The sequence below is a fragment of the Podarcis melisellensis genome, assembly GCF_964234715.1.
Source record: "Podarcis melisellensis genome assembly, chromosome: 3".
In the NCBI taxonomy this organism is placed as follows: Eukaryota; Metazoa; Chordata; class Lepidosauria; order Squamata; family Lacertidae; genus Podarcis; species Podarcis melisellensis.
Genome location: NC_138530.1, coordinates 108,489,780 through 108,502,071, shown reverse-complemented (window position 1 = coordinate 108,502,071; position 12,292 = coordinate 108,489,780). Strand labels below are relative to the sequence as shown.

At 41.7% G+C, this 12,292-nt stretch overlaps 1 protein-coding gene and 1 long non-coding RNA gene across 4 annotated transcripts in view; one reads left to right on the top strand and one right to left on the bottom strand.

Annotated features, from left to right (window-relative positions):
* Nucleotides 1-12,292, top strand: part of PLCB1 (phospholipase C beta 1) — a 455,075-nt gene that overhangs the window by 404,864 nt on the left and 37,919 nt on the right. The gene's annotated exons all lie outside the window — the stretch shown is intronic.
* Nucleotides 213-3,819, bottom strand: LOC309367358. Its single transcript, XR_014167081.1, has 3 exons — nucleotides 3,691-3,819; nucleotides 2,652-2,752; nucleotides 213-1,955 (listed from the first exon to the last, which is right to left on the bottom strand). It is a non-coding gene; the product is annotated as an uncharacterized lncRNA (long non-coding RNA).

Here is a 12,292-nt window from a genome sequence, read left to right as displayed (position 1 = left end):
CAGGGAGGTCAACAGGGAATCAAGCCGGGTGCCTGGACTGCTGCCAGCTTCTCATGAGAAGGGCTTGAATTTCCAACAGTTTGTGCTGTACTTTTGTACTGTTTTATTGTTGTTAGCCGCCCTGAGCCCGGCTTCGGCTGGGGAGGGCGGGATATAAATAAAATTTATTATTATTATTATTATTATTATTATTATTATTATTATTATTATTGGCCCTACGGCCGCCTCCCGGGGATTCTGGATAGCTCTGTAAGACTTTTAAGGTGCATCATCCTGCCAAGACAATCCATTGTAAAGTTTGTACACTCCATACTTATATGCCATTAAAATCATCCTTCATCTGGGAATTTGCATCCTCTTTCCAGCTGCTGTTCTAACTATATATTCATATGCATCCTTCTAGCAGTCTGTTTTGCTTTAGCCCTTTGGTTAGGATTAGGGCACAACTGGACAACACATCAGGAGATCTGGGATCCTGTGTCCCAACTTTTTCTTGAAAGGGTCAATGCAGCAGCAGAGTGCCCTGCTTTGAATTGGAGTTATGGCATTAGAGAGAGGACTTAACTATTCCCCCTGTGCTTCAACATGCTTCTCTCCCCATTCCCCTTGGGCAAAATATGCAGGACCCCATCTCTCCTCAGTGGGGTAAAAGCACCTAAAAGGACAATTTTGAGAGAGGGGAAACTCTTAACTCCTAATCCACCTTTCCTCCACTCATTACAGCCTCCACTTGTTACTTTTCAGGGGAAATCGCATGGTACACTCTGACATGTATAGTTTGACTCAGATGTATTCCCCCAGAGCTTGATTGGCAACAGCTCAAGGTATCTCTGAGGCTATGATCTGGTCTACTCAGAAAACGCATTACCTAAATACAGTTCAGGAACCTAGAGCTATCTATCTGAAACATCTTTCACCTGTCACCTCTTGATGTCCAAACAGCTGTTTCAACTATCCTATTTTTAGTGTACCTGTCGAGCAGCCTAGAGGTGTCCTCTAACTGTAATTGCCTCCCTGCTTGTGCAGATATTAGAAATTCAATAATCCAGGAGACAGTTTCCTTATATAGATGCCTGAAGGAGTATGAGGACACATTCTTCTGCATCTCTGTGACAGAGCAAACACTTGTGGAAATATAAATCTTGGTCTAGTGCTATTTAATATACTCGTTAACAAGGGGGTAGAAAGTACAGAACTCAGATTTACAAGTAACGCCAAACCGAGAGAGGCTGAAAGTGCTTTGCAGTGACAGGGCCACAAATAAATATTTATCTTGACAAACTGGGGGGGGGGGGAATTGGCAGAAATAAAAAGGGTTACATTTAACGAGCATAAATACAGCATTCTGGAGATGGGTAAAAACAAATTTATAATTACTAGCTGGAATATGTCTTCCTAGCAAATAGCAGTGCGGAAATGGCTTCAGGGCAAGGGAGGGGGGTCCTAGCGGAAAAGATGATTGATTAGCTATGTACTGCTGTGCTAATGCCATACTGGGCTCCATGGAAAGGAGCATTATGAGTAAAACAGAGGCGATAATTCTCCCCCACCCCTCTCCCTGGCATTAGGGATGCTTTGTGTGAGTACTATGTCATTTCCAGACTTCAAAAAAGACACATGGAAGCTGGAAATAATCCAGAGCAAAGCAACAGGATTGCTTAGAGGTCTGGAGAATATCCTTTCTAAGAAGACTGAAGGAGTGGAGCTTGTTTAATATGGGGAAGAGAGGACGGGGGTCTTCACATACACAGCTGCAGTCTGTGGTGTGCTGCCAAAGAACACATTTCTCACCTCACCTGCTGTTTAAGCGAGGCCTTAATTTCTTCCTGTACTGAGACTGGCATTGGACTTTCTCTTCCAACCCTGTTTACCTATAATTCCACTGGAATCACCTGTGGTTGCAGAGCGTGAATTTTCGCTTTTTGCTTTAACTTTGTTGTGCTCCACCCTGGCTACTGTGCAGTTGAGAAGTGGCATGCAAATGGGAAAATACATTAAAACCACATACATATATATGGTTGCTTTAAATGGGACAGTAATCAGTTGTTTCTGACACCCCAGTATGGACAAGAAAGTACAGTGGGTTCAAACCATCACCCCAAAGATTTAGCCTGAATGCTACAAACAATGGTTTAATTGTAAGAGTGGGGGCTGATCATATGAAGCTGTGATGGGATTCCACTACTAGGCTTCATATGGAGCAAAATTAAAAGAGCTGGCTGGATCAGGCCAATGGCCCTGTAGTCCCTCATCCTGTTTTCAGGAACCTTTGCCAGGGGAAATGTCTAAGCAAGACCTGAGTACAAGAGCACTCTCCCCTCCTGTTTCCAGCAATTGGTATTTATTATTATTAATAATACTAATTACCTGCCCTTCACCCTAAGGTCCTAAGGTGGGTTACACTATTGAAACACAATATTCAAAACAAATTAAAACAACTTTAGAAAGCATACTGTCCCCAACCATGGAAGCAGAGCATAGCTTCCATCATGGCTAGCCACCATCATTAGACATAAGCAGCATATCTAGGTGCTACTTTCAGCTGTATTTCCATTAGCATCCCTAGGTGGGGTAAGGGGGCAATAATAGCATTAAGTAGGATTCCTGCTTCTGAGAGGCGAGTGTGGATGTAAGGAGGCAGTGGTACCCACCTCAATCCATGTATGTCACAATCAGGCATGTTTCCATTCTGCTGCAGTTCAGCCTGTGCTAAAACGTATGCTGCTCATCTTGCTGTCCTCTATGGTTGAAACTAATGTAATTTATCACGGAATTAATAACGGAATTGATTTCAGTGCATTTCAATGGAAGGGCAGTGTCAAAAACAATGCAGAAATAACACAATTATTTGCATAATATCTGGGGCGAAAGTCAATGGTAGTGAATACTGCTCATATTCACTTGCATAATTTCCGTTCCTGAACTCCAGACGAACATGAAAATTGCAAGCAGGCAAAATGCAAATGGCAGCAATTTCCTCCCCCATTTCTCCAGCAAACCTAGAGGGAGTTGGACTTTTTGATTCCTATTTACAGAGCAACCCTAACCACATCTACTCTGATGTAGATCTTAAAGAATTCAATGAGGCTTGCTCCCAGGTGGGTAGGGTTAGGATTACGTCTTAAGACCCCTCCAGCCAGCACTTTCTGGTATGCTAAATGGACCCCTTTTATCCAATGTGTCATGGGAAAAGTTCCCGTCAAATGTTGTTGCAGTTTTGACTCTGTTTTGACTCCGTTTCACTTTAGTTCTCCTGTGTCTATAGGGACTTCTGAGTTTCATCTGAACAGTGCAGAGTAAGTTGCTCATGATATCTGTCAGTGGGTGGTGTTTCTCAACAAGGCCCTGGAGGCCTACAACTGGTACAAGAATTTTCCAAAGTGCATAACTGAACAGGCCAAAAACACTATCCCACTTTGGGTCTTGCAGTTCCATTAGAGAACTATTACTTATTCCTCTTTATTTTTCAGAATAGAATAGGATACAAATCATGCTACAAAATAGCTTTGGGTTTTCTCATAAAGCAGAAGAGGCATGAGAAGCTGCTGTTTTGTAACTTGCTGTAATTGGCAACAGAACCAAAACAACATAGGGGAAAAAATGATTAGCATAAAAGGAGAAAGGTGTTAACCATATCATTCAAAAGCAAAAGATACAGAGGTGTGTCTTTGTGGTTTTGGAATGTCATACCTTGCAGTTTAACATGGTTTATACATGATGTTTCAAATGTACACATAAATTGCAGTAGCTGTCAATAATTCATGCTTGTTCTGTATCTGAAAAGGTCATGAAAATTTCAGACGACACACACACACACACACACACACACACACACACACACCCTAGGTTCAGAGCAAATTAATGAGTCCTGCCCCCTGCAAAAGAAAAAGAAAAAAACATTGGCTTCAGGGAAAAGGAATGATTTCTGACATGAACCTTTCATTAAATCTCATAATTGCCAAGTATAATGTACAGCAAATAATCCAGAAGTCAGGGGAAATCTTTAAAATATATTGATCTTTTTTTAGACCTCATGCTTGTTGGCATAATTCTCCTTCCCTGTGCTAGATCAAAATACTTTCCCCTTTTTCTCCTTTGCATAATCTCATCCGTTTAAAAAAGAAATGATTGGGCTTGCAGCTAACAGGATTATCAGTCTAAAGCTCAGAAAGTGCCTGCTGTGTGGTGTACATAAGTCTTTGGAAATGGATTTTAATGCTTGTTTAATGGTGGCTAAGCATGGATGCATGTGGCTGTTAGGAAATCAATAAAATCTGGAAGGTAGTAGTAGGGCTGAGATTTAGGAGATTCCGATTTGCTTCTAAACTTAGCCATTGACATTTATTCCAGCATCCAAAGCAATTGATGACAGCTTCTGGGACGTGGGCTCAATTAGGTTTTGGACTTGCATTTCTTGAACACCAGCTCCCAATGTCACATGGCAAGGTGCTTCTTAAATTGAATAGACTTCAAAAAATTAATTATAACATAGCAGTGAGGTTTTGCTGTCCACAAAGAAACAAATGAAAAATGCCACTAGGCCTGTCCCAAATTTTCGGGAAGTCCTAAAGTAGCAGTTCTGATCTTGGCCTCTGGCACAGTTACATTCGATTCCCCATATTCAAAATAGGAGAAATTAGTGCATACTTTACAGGGATATTGTAGGGAGCACTTGTGCAAGAACTTTAGAGTGCTTGGATGGATGGATTTATTTGTATGAACAGGAACAAAAATACTTTGGATCATTCTGTTCAGAAATGTGTGAATGTGTGTACTCTGGCGCCCACTTTAGAAACACGGATAGTGCTCCCTTTTAAACAAGGCATTTTTGAAAGTTGCTGCAGGTGGAACAACAAACAGTGGAACCTCGGTTTTCAAACATAATCCATTCCGAAAACTGTTCGACTTCCGAAATGTTTGAAAACCAAGGATCAATGGGCGGACCGGAAAGTCAATGGGGGAAAATGTAAAGTGCGCCTTGGAAACCGTTCGATTTTTGGTGTTTGGGTTCCAAATTGTTTGGTTTCTGAGACTCTCGAAAACTGAGGTTCCAATGTATTGTGAAGCAAGCACAGGATTGCCTTGTAACACAAAAGAGTCGGTGAGATCTGCAGGGGAAAAGTGGTGCTAAAACCATACCTGCTCATTTCCCCCTCTAAATCCCCACAACCATTTTGTTTAACCTTTCCTTCATCCCAGTGAAATCCTTCCTGGAAAAGAACCACAACAACAGTATTCAGAGATGCACCGCCTCTGAGCATGGAAGTGAAGCAGCCATTGATGGACCCATCCTTTGTACATCTAACCATTTTTAAGCCATCAAAGGCAGTGGCCAACACTACAGGTGGTTCCATAAGTTTATTACTCATTTTGTGAAGCAGTACTTCTTTTGGCCCATCATGAACAGGGGTGGTCCATCCCATTTCATCACCTGAGGCAAAATGGGAAGGTGCCAGCCTGCGTGTTTACTGCCTGCTACACACTGCCTGCCCCTTCGAAGCTCATGCCAAAACCTCACTTACTGGGTCATGCGGCTGTGGCTTCCAGGTTCTGGCAAGATCTTGCAAGAGCCCCTCACCATCTCACAGGACTCTCACAAGATCTTGCCAGAACCCAGAAGCCACTGCAGCCACTTCTTGATTTTCCAGTGATGGGGGAAAGGGATGTCGGAACATGCTTGGGGGGCACACGGAGCCCCCGGAATGAGACAGACATCTCCAGGCATCTTCCTGATAAAGCACAGCCCAGGACATTCACAAATCAGTCCCGGTGTGCACCAGCAACACATATAAAAAGACATGTGCATGCTCACTCAGCAGAGTATAGCAAAAACGATCGTGGAATATGAGTGTGTGCATTCTAAGTATTTATTAAGCAATATATACAGGAGAAAGCAATCATGGTGTCCTCTCACTTCTTCTCCAAGAGGGAGTAAAGAAGTACAAAAGTACAGTACAGCGGAAGAGAGATTAGACTAACTTCCGTTCTCACACTTTCCAAGTCTAGAAAGTAAACACTAACATGTGATGCAACAATCACACATCCAGCAACGGAGGAATGAAATGCTAACAGGAACATGCTCTTGGAGGCTCCACTTGGATTTCATTACCTGAGATGGCTGCTTCAATCTGCCTCATGGCTGGCCCTAGTCAGGAATGTACCTTCAGCCAGTTTAATCAAGGGACACTGAAGTCTCATGTTATAAGTAAGAGAAGGTGAAAAAATGCCTGTCTCATGTTTTTCCACACCAATAGTGACCTTTATAAATCTCTGGCATGCTCCCATCCACCCACACTGTTGTCATTTCTCTAAACCAAAAGGGCACAAAACCAATTGCATTGGCCTTTTCTTGTAGGAAAGGTATCCCAGTGTGGAAAGTCTAATCTGTTTTTGAGGCCTGAAAATTAAGCCGATGTTTTCACCCTTCAATTTCTTAACCTCATCTTTTTTTATATTAACCCCCCCCCTAAAAATCTTAAAAATATAACTGTGTTTAGTGTAATTTAGCACATTCTCTTCTTAAGTTAACTGGATCAGTGCATCTGAACATATTTATTCATTTCAGGACAAGAATCTCCCTCAGTTGCAGCTCAAATCTAGTGCTATTGTTTTATTTCTATATTCATATAGCCTATTTGTGCATATCCACGTGTGTTCAAATATTCTCAGAAACTGGAAAACGTAATGAGGATGAGGCAATATATTTCAGTATAGAGTGAGAGAAAGGAAACTGAAGGATTCTTTGGCTGTGTGTTTGTGTGTTGATAGCAATTGAAGAACAACTTTAATTTAGATGGCCTTATTCCAGATAGGCACAAGTACAAACATAGAATTGCATCTTTCCCATCTTGTAAATGAAAGCAGGGTTTTCATAAGTTACAAGTTGTGACGGTGGTTGTTGCTTGGTTTAGATTTATTTCCTTGCCACATTCTTTTCACTTTATCTTTGTTCCAGGACCGCAACACATTCTTATCTCAATGACAAACAGGTCGCAAAAGATGCATGTCACAATCCGAAGTGATACTCAGAATGACAATTAAATTCCTCTCCTCTCTTGGTACCTATGCATGCATGAGTACCTGAGGGATTTCTGCATTTCCATTTGATGGCCTAGCCATTACATGGTGATTATTTTAGAATGGATGCTTGGAAGCTGCTGATTTTCTCAGCTACATAAAGATTCTACACCCAGCAAACTTAAAACAGAGCAGAGACATGTCTAAACAAAACATGCACTCATCTACGGGAGGGAGGGTGTCTTAAGGTGCATTTTTATAGATATGCAGTATGCACCTAGACAGGATCTTAAAAAGTAGAGACACCACCTTGCCAACAAAGGTCCGTGTAGTAAAAGCTATGGTTTCCCCAATAGTGATGTATGGAAGTGAAAGCTGGACCATAAAGAAGGCTGATTGCCGAAGAATTGGTGCTTTTGAATTATGGTGCTGGAGGAGACCCTTGAGAGTCCCATGGACTGCAAGAAGATCAAACCTCTCCATTCTGAAGGAAATCAGCCCTGAGTGCTCACTGGAAGGACAGATCCTGAAGCTGAGGCTCCAATACCGTGGCCACCTCATGAGAAGAGAAGACTCCCTGGAAAAGACCCTGATGTTGGGAAAGATGGAGGGCACAAGGAGAAGGGAACGACAGAGGACGAGATGGTTGGATAGTGTTCTCGAAGCTACCAGCATGAGTTTGACCAAACTGCGGGAGGGAGGCAGTGGAGGACAGATGTGCCTGGTGTGCTCTGGTCCATGGGGTCACGAATAGTCGGACTCGACTAAACGACTAAACAACAACAACAACAAATTATGCACCTTAAGACAATCCCCCATGCCCAATGACTGCAATTATTCTTTAAAAATATGTCAGCTTTGTTTCAAGTTCTCTTAAAGTGGGTGTAGAATTTTTATGCAGCTGACATAATGTGTTTCTAGGGTAGTCCTACTCTATGGCGGAAAATATTCTCTATAGGATTCTAAACATACTGATTATTCCCAACCATAGTTTTGTTTTTTAAAAAGTTGCTTGGGACACTAATGTTAAGAAGCCTTGTTTCTGCCATGGGGTGAAATTGCCATTTAAACTTTGATATTTCATTTTCTTTTCATTTCACTTTTAATTTGTATACTGCTTTTTTATATGGTTTATAAGGTGCTTTACAAGCTGAAGAAGCAAAAAAAAAAAAAAACCAACAAAAAAACAGCAAAGCTCATACATGTAAGAACAGTCTGATCCAATACAAAACAGTCACAATAACTTTAAAATAAACATCTTATACCAAATAAAGCAATATTCAATAATCCATTAGAATAAAATAGTAAGCAGTAAAATTAAATATCAGAAAATAATAGTTAAACAGTTTACACTTATCAATCACAATAAACATTTGCTTCTTGAGCTTTGGATTTTATGGGCAATCTTGCTCTGAAAATCAATACTTGGTGACCTGTTGTAGCCTAGAGGTAAACTGCTTAGGCCTTGTAGTGATTAATTAAGAAAAGGGCACAGTGGGGTTTATATAAGTTGTGTGTGCATGTGTGTGACTCACTTCAGTGTTTGGCAACTGCAGGCAGAAGATGAGCACGTACAAACAGTTTGAGTTGCAGCAGGAGGGCTTGGAAACTTTCTGCACAGTGGGCTAGGGATCTCAAGCTGTTACAGGAAATTGCTAATCATGGTTTAAATAATCCTTCATTGTGTGCTGCGATGGTCTAGGGCCACGTGGCACTAATCATTTTGCCAGGCTCTTTTCATGTCTGAAGATGCCAGCTTGGTGCCTGCATGAAAGTGCAGCATGTTGTGTGCTGGATGCCTGGCTTTTGGTGTGGCCTTGTTTCCTACATAGTCAATGTTACTTGCTTATTTCTGCTAAACATGTTTTGGGCAACTAGTGAAAATGACTGTCTAAATGTTTGTTCTTGCTACTTGTGTGCTCTCCTTGCTCCGCCTAGTAACATGACCTAGTTATTTGCTTGACTACATTAAGGAGAGCTACATATTATTTTTTTTACCATTCTCCTTGATGTTGGGGTTGGGGAACATCAAGGGTTGGCATGTTTGGGCATCTATATTTTTTTAAAAAATAAATTTTATTTTAAATGCAAAATTACAAACATTGAATCCAAAATAAAACTACACAAACAAGAAAGAAAAACAGAACACAAAAAAGCACACATCTACAAATAAAACCATATCTTCATTCTAATCTACTCATTACATACATATACACATATTGACTTCCTTCCTTTGTTCTAAGACCTCAAAAATTTTACTCTTTCTAAATTGTTGTGTCTAATGTAGATTACCTCTATCTTTATACTTTTTACACCATTTTTCTTTTTCTTTAACTCTGAAAGCATCATTGATTACATACCGATATGCTTAGTCCAGAACAATGTTTTTTCATATACTCATTAGCACATCCCCATTCTTTTAATAATTTCTGGTCCGATTGTTCCCTTAGGAATGCTGTGAGTCTTGCCAGATTTATATATTCACAAAATTTAATTTGCCATTCTTTCATTGATGGAAGTTTCCCCCCTTTCCAATTTTTTGCTATAAGCATCCTGGCAGCTGTTTTTGCATAAAGGAATATTTTCCTATGATTGTCAGGAATATCGTTTGCGATTATACCTAAAAGGAATGCCTCTGGTTTTCTACTGAAAGATACTTTAAAGATCTTTTTTATTTCTTCATATATTTCATTCCAAAATTGTTTAATAGGTCGGCATTCGTGTTTGGGCATCTATTAAGGGGCCCCTCTGACAAGAGTCCTCTGTACCTCTTCTTATGACCTATACTTCCTCTTCAGCTTGTTGACCCGCCTTGTGCACTCACCCAGGAAACAATGGCAGTGTAAAGGCAGAACAGTCAATGTCACTGCCTTTATGCTTGTGGTTTTTTTTCCTGGTAGCCAAAATGGTGGTAGCAAATGATGGAAATGAAGAGAGGAGCAAGTCATGATAAGGACAGTGAGGAGGTGATGTTGGTTGGTCTGCGGAGGGTGTCTTGCTGAAGGTCTCTACTCCACTCTAGCCAGTGTGGTGTAGTGGTTAAGAGCAGTAGACTCATAATCTGGTGAACCAGGTTCGCGTCTTTGCTCCTCCCCATGCAGCTGCTGGGTGACCTTGAGCTAGTCACACTTCTCTGAAGTCTCTCAGCCCCACTCACCTCACAGAGTGTTTGTTGTGGGGGAGGAAGGGAAAGGAGAATGTTAGCTGCTTTGAGACTCCTTCGGGTAGTGATAAAGCAGGATATCAAATCCAAACTCCTCCTCCTCCTCCTCTTCTTCTACTACTATACCTGGACCCAACTCTGCTTGATATGCTGGGTTTTAACGTGAAGGAATTTTATCTCAGGCCCAACTTGCAGTGTACATTTAAAGCAGTATAATACTACTTTTAATATAATACTACTTTTAAGTAGTATTATAAGGGACGTGGGTGGCGCTGTGAGTTATACCACAGAGCCTAGGACTTGCCGATCAGAAGGTTGGTGGTTCCAATCCCTGTGACGGGGTGAGCTCCTGTTGCTCAGTCCCTGCTCCTGCCTACCTAGCAGTTTGAAAGCATGTCAAAAGTGCAAGTAGATAAATAGGTACCGCTCCAGCGGGAAGGTAAACGCCGTTTCCGTGCGCTGCTCTGGTTCACCAGAAGCGGCTTAGTCATGCTGGCCACATGACCCAGAAGCTGTACGCCGGCTCCCTCGGCCAATAAAGCGAGATGTGTGCCACAACCCCAGAGTCGGTCACGACTGGACCTAATGGTCAGGGGTCCTTTTACCTTTACCTAATACTACTTTAAAACAGACATAAATCTCTTGTTTGACTGGCTTAATGAACAAACCTGTTAACATGACAAAAGGTGTTGATTGGCCATTAGGGAGAGTCATTATTTAGCCTGGAAAGTGAGATGTCACCAAGGTAATAGGGTTTGTGTTTAAGGGGACAGGAAAAGAGAGCTTTCAAGGGAAGGAGAAGGGACAAGAAGAGCTGAGATCCATCTCGGGAGGGGTCTGGCTGCAGGCTGCTTCTGCTTCTACCTCTTGAAATGTTGATGCCGTAAGATCTGAATTCCCTCCATTAAGGCTGAAGGTGTAAATAGGTGAATAAACCATATTTCTTAAAGCACAACAGTCTCTGCTGTGTCTTCCTTTCTCCAAAGGGACACAGACCCTGTGTGGGTGCCTGGGACCCCATGGGCTCTTGCTCCTGCTCAGCAGAGAGAGGGGCAGGGACCTGATTTTGGAACAGTATCCTGGGAACTAGTTTGGGAACTATCCTGGGAACTTTCCACTCACCCTGGTGGAAAGGATATGAATAATAATAATAATACTGCTTTCCCCCATCACAGAGCAACAATTCCCAGAGTTACCTGGGAAAAGGGATTGACTGCTAAACCGCTCTGAGAATTGCATCTGTGAGGGGAATGTTCTCCTTTGTTGTGCTGATTACTAATTTGCCTACCATATTTCATGATGATATACCGGTATTTCTTTCCCATAATGGAAAGTCCTATGTAAAAGAATAATGAAGCATCTTACGTTACAGCGCAGAATGTTGCCAATGCATATCCTGTCACTTGGAGGCTGCTGTCGAAAAAGTGATGAGCTGCCTGGCTAATGCATCTTGGGCAAAAACTGAAAATCGTTGTGAATTCCTTAGTGACTGATAACATAGCTCGTAAGAGAGCAAGTCCACTAAGCAGTTGGTATATGACTGACTGCTTTCCACAAACTATCTCTTTGCGATTTGTGGCGTAGGCTCTAATCCATTACAGTAAAACAGCAATTGCTTTCATTTTGTGTCTCCTAAAGATTAATAGCTGAAGCCTTGCCAGTGAGTCATATGGTTACCTGTATCCTGGGTAACCCCTCTCTGTTTAGCTAGTCTAAGTCTGATTGAAAGGGGATTATGAAAGGAAATAAATTTATATAGGCTCTCTGCAAGGATGTGGGTGTGGGTGCTTTCTATTTATATTGCACACACAAAGAGAGGGCTATGCACAAACGTAAACACAAGCCATGGATTTGGGAGGGAGCAAATGCTGTTTGGACTCATTCCACATCGAAGGCAGGGCCATCCAGTTCCCGGGAGACCAGTTTAAAGGAATCCAAAGCAGAGGGGATCACAAGATGAGAGTTGGGTATGATGCATTTGGCAGTTTTTTTAAAAAAAGAATATAGACCAAGGTAAGAAAGCTGTACATGGCCAGGAAGGTAGGCTAGCATGTTGTATTTCTCCTTTCACTCGTTTATTCTGAAATGCACAGCCACATTGCAACAGTACTT